Consider the following 4,662-nt stretch of genomic DNA (forward strand, 5'->3'; position numbering starts at 1 on the left):
GATTGTGTCACTGTACTCCAGCCTGGGCAACAAGTGAGACCCTGTCTCAAAAATAAAATAAAATAAAATAAAAATCCAATTAGCCAGTTAGGATAATGAGTTTACCTGTGGTCCAGTTGGTATGGCCATGTGTACATGCTGAGGAATCCCACAGAAAATCCAGGACTGCCAGGAGTCTACTCCTGTATTCCTGTGGATGGGAGCAGCAGTTTCTTTTTCTTTTCTTTTTTTTTTTTCTTCTTTCCTTCTCCTTATGCAGGAGTAATATACTACCACTCGAACTCTACTGTAAGGTAGGCAGCCCTGATAACTGCTTTTTAAATTTAGCATGTTATGGATGTATTTCTGCTCCCAAAGGAATGAAGAGCAGACATTTCCACATGCAAGGGAGCGGCAGTTTCTAAAGGCATCCTCAGAGGGTCAAACACATTGAGTAACTTGCTCTACTCCTAGAATCTTTGATATGCTGTTAAAGATTTATCCACATCAAAATTGTTATGATGTTCCAGGTCAACCTTCGAACATAAATATATAAGCACGTTGAATTCATGATGTGTTTTTCCTGTAATGTTGAAAAGATATAATAAGCAGCAGAAAGACCCATTTTTACATTTAGAAATGAAACTGCTTCAAAGGATCTAGAACTTTCCTTTTCTGGCATTAATTAATTTGGAAAGTCGGCACACAGGGTAGCTGACCTTCATCCTATAGTGAGACAGCAGAGGAGCGCTTGCCCTAATTCACCACAGAAAGGCATAGCCCCAATGACCCAGGTTTAAGAAACTGTAATGTTACCTCTGAAGCCAGTTTTTTTTTTTTTTTTTTTTGAAATGGAGTCTCACTCTGTCATCCAGGCTGGAATGCAGTGGCATGATTTCAGCTCACTGCAACCCCCACAAGCAATTCTCCTGCCTCAACCTCCCGTGTAGCTGGGATTATGGGCATGCGCCGCCACACCCAGCTAATTTTTGTATTTTTACTAGAGATGGGGTTTCACTATGTTGACCAGGCTATTCTGGAACTCCTAACCTCAGGTGATCCACCCACGCTGGCCTCCCAAAGTGCTGGGATTACAGGCATGAGCCACTACACCCAGCCTGAAGCCAGTCTTTAATTCAGCAGGTTATGCTATTTGACAATTATTTGTGGACATATAATCTATTTTATTTTTTATTCTTGAGACAGAGTATCTTTCTAACTCTACTGGAAGATAAATCTTTCTTACTTGAAATGAAAACAGCCGGGCACAGCAACTCAAGCTTGTAATCCCAGCACTTTGGGAGGCCGAGGCGGGTGGATCATGAGGTCAAGAAATTGAGACCATCCTGGTCAACATGGTGAAACTCCGTCTCTACTAAAAAAAATACAAAACATTAGCTGGGCATGGTGGCGCGTGCCTGTAATCCCAGCTACTCAGGAGGTTGAGGCAGGAGAATTGCCTGAATCCAGGAGGCGGAGGTTGTGGTGAGCCGAGATCACACTATTGCACTCCAGCCTGGGTAACGAGAGTGAAACTCCGTCTCAAAAAAAAAAAAAGAAAACAAACTCATAAATTGTGTCCGGCTTAGTCTTGTTAAATTGTTATAGTGTAACATTTACCTAGGATTTTACAACCATTTCCACACTCATAAATCTTAGTCATTGTGCTCAAAACTGTATCTTAAGTAGGAGCTACCACAGACAATTATATGTTGATGGTTCAAAGGTTCTGAACAGCATGGAAGCTGCTCCATTGTTTGTTCTTGGTACATATACTATGTGTGTTTATAAAGTAAAATTTAAAAAGAGGATATGGAGCAGGACATTTCACATGAATCTAACTGGTTATAATTTTCTAAGGAATTTTACCTTTCTAACCTAAATCTGGGATTTAGATTAGGTTAAGATATCAGTTTACAACACTGCCAAGCTCTACTTTTCAATACAACTTTCTTCTTTTCCTGTCTTCCTTTTCTTCCTTTCTTCTTGTTTCTTTTCTTTCTCTTCCCCATCCATTTTTCTTTTCTTCTTCTTTTTTTTTTTTTTTTTTTTTTTGAGACAGAGTTTTGTTCTTGTTGCCCAGGCTGAAAGGCAATGGCGTGATCTTGGCTCACTGCAACCTCCGCCTCCCAGGTTCAGGCGATTCTCCTGCCTCAGCCTCCCGAGTAGCTGGGATTACAGGCATGTGCCACCAGGCCCAGATAATTTTGTATTTTTAGTAGAGATGGGGTTTCTCCATGTTGGTCAGACTGGTCTCGAACTTCTGACCTCTGGTGATCCACCGGCCTTGGCCTCCCAAAGTGCTGGGATTACAGGCATGAGCTACTGTGCCCGGCCAATTTTTATATTTTTAGTAGTGACAGGGTTTCACTGTGTTGGCCTGGCTGGTTTTGAACTCCTGGCCTCAAGTGATCAGCCCCCCTCGGTCTCCCAAAGTGCTAGGATTGGCTGGGCATGGTGGCTCACGCCGATAATCCCAGCACTTTGGGAGGCCGAGGTGGGTGGATCACTAGGTCAAAAGATTGAGACCATCCTGGTCAACAAGGTGAAACCCCGTCTCTACTAAAAATACAAAAATTAGCTGGGTATGATGGCACGCGCCTGTAGTCCCAGCTACTCGGGAGGCTGAGGCAGGAGAATTAGTTGAACCCAGGAGGCGGAGGTTGCCATGAGCCAAGATTGCGCCATTGCACTCCAGCCTGGGTAACAAGAGCGAAACTCTGTCTCAAAAAAAAAAAAAAAAAAGTGCTAGGATTACAGGTGTGAGGCACCGAGCCTGGCCTAAACTTACTTTATCTAGATTCTAATCTATAAACAGTTGTAAATTTGCTGGTTTACCAACTTTTTCTTCAGATTTGGAAGATTAATTCTTTTCTCTGGGTTCTATAACATGGAAAGTTCTTCCACCTTGTTTTTGCCACCACGCTATTTGAAGGATTCCCTTGAAAGGCTGAACCTCTAAGCAGCAAGTTAGGAAGTAAGGCAGATACAGTGCAAAATACCATGCTAGAAGCAAAAAGTAATGTAGAGAGCTAATATTGCATGATGGCTTAGATTAGTAAATCTGTTTAGCACCAGTGTGACCCATTCACCAACTAGAAGTCAGTGTTTTGCTTATATGCCATTTCCTTCATATATCTATACAGGAAAATGAAACAAGTAAATCACAAAACCTATAGATTAGAACATTTTAAGCTGGAATCATTATGAATACAGGACAAGGATTTTAGTCCTCAGATCTTTGTGTTCCTGAATATCACAACATCTACAACAAAACACTACTATACAGTATGTTATTGTATAATAACATCACAACCGGCTGAGCGCAGTGACTCACCTATAATCCCAGCATTTTAGGAGGTAAAGATGGAAGGATTGACTGAGGATAGCAGTTCAAGACCAGCGTGGGCAACAAAGAGAGACTGTTGCCACAAAAAAAAAAAAAAAAAAAAAGAAAAGAAAAAAGAAAAAAAAAAAAAGAAAGAAAGAAAGAAAGGAAGGAAGAAAAATTAGCCAGGCATAGTGCTTCGTACCTGTAGTCCCAGCTACTTGAGAGACTGAGGTAGGAGAATCCCTTGGGCCCTGGAGTTTGAGGCTGTAGTGAGCCATGATTGTGCCACTGTGCTCCAGCATGGGTGACAGAGTGAGACAGACCCTGTCTCAAAAATAAATGAATAAAATTAACATTACAACTAAGTAATTCATAACACAGGGCCCAACAACCGTTACTGCAAACACTACATGCACTTTTACTAAAGTTTGGAGTATTCGGTCAGTTAAGAATTCTGAATGACTTAGCCTCTCTGTTTTTATTTATTTATTTATTTATTTATTTTTTTGAGACAGAGTCTCACTCTGTTGCCCAGGCTGGAGTGCAGTGGCACAGTCTCAGCTCACTGCAACCTCTGCCTCCAGGGCTCAAGCGACTCTCCTGCCTCAGCCTCCAGAGTAGCTGGGATTACAGTCGTGCACCACCAAGCCCAGCTAATTTTTTTTTTTTTTTTGTATTTTAGTAGAGATGGGGTTTCACCACGTCGGCCAGGCTGATCTTGAACTCCTGACCTCAAATGATCTGCCCGCCTTGGCCTCCCAAAGTGCTAGGATTACAGGAGTGAGCTACTGTGCCCAGCTGCCTGTCTGTTTTTAAAGAAACAAAACTTAGAGCATCAATACTGTAAACTTTTTGTTACTTTGGGCAGAAGTAGTAATCTTGATTTAGCTTAAAATAGTCTCTCAAACTGGGCATGGTGGTATGTGTGCCTGTAATCCCAGCTACTCAGAAGACTGAGGCAGGAGGATGGCTTGAGCCTAGGAGTTTGAGGCTAGCCTGGACAACACAGTGAAACCCCGTTATTTGTTTGTTTTTTTTTTTTTTTTGAGACAGAGTCTTGCTCTTTTACCCAGGCTGGAGTGCAGTGGCATGATCTCAGCTAACTGCAATCTCCGACTCCTGAGTTCAAGCAATTCTCTGCCTCAGCCTCCTGAGTAGCTGGGATTACAGGTGCGTGCCACCACACCTGGCTAATTTTTCTATTTTTAGTAGAAAAATAAAAAAACATAAAACACTACCAAAAACAACAACAACAACAAAAAAAAAACCAAAAAGGGAAATAATAATATATACCATCCTAATCAATTAAGAGATTTTCTCCTTGCAGAAATAGAGAAATTGATGATCAATGA

The 4,662-nt window shown here is 41.6% G+C and overlaps 1 non-coding gene across 1 annotated transcript; it reads right to left on the bottom strand.

Moving 5' to 3' along the window:
* Positions 1–251: 251 nt before the first annotated feature.
* Positions 252–386, bottom strand: LOC116527755. Its single transcript, XR_004258717.1, has one exon. It is a non-coding gene; the product is annotated as a small nucleolar RNA U109 (small nucleolar RNA).
* Between the last annotated feature and the right edge of the window lie 4,276 nt (positions 387–4,662).

The sequence above is a fragment of the Sapajus apella genome, unplaced genomic scaffold (genome assembly GCF_009761245.1).
Source record: "Sapajus apella isolate SASKATOON/1434 unplaced genomic scaffold, GSC_monkey_1.0 scaffold55, whole genome shotgun sequence".
Taxonomy (NCBI): domain Eukaryota; kingdom Metazoa; phylum Chordata; class Mammalia; order Primates; family Cebidae; genus Sapajus; species Sapajus apella.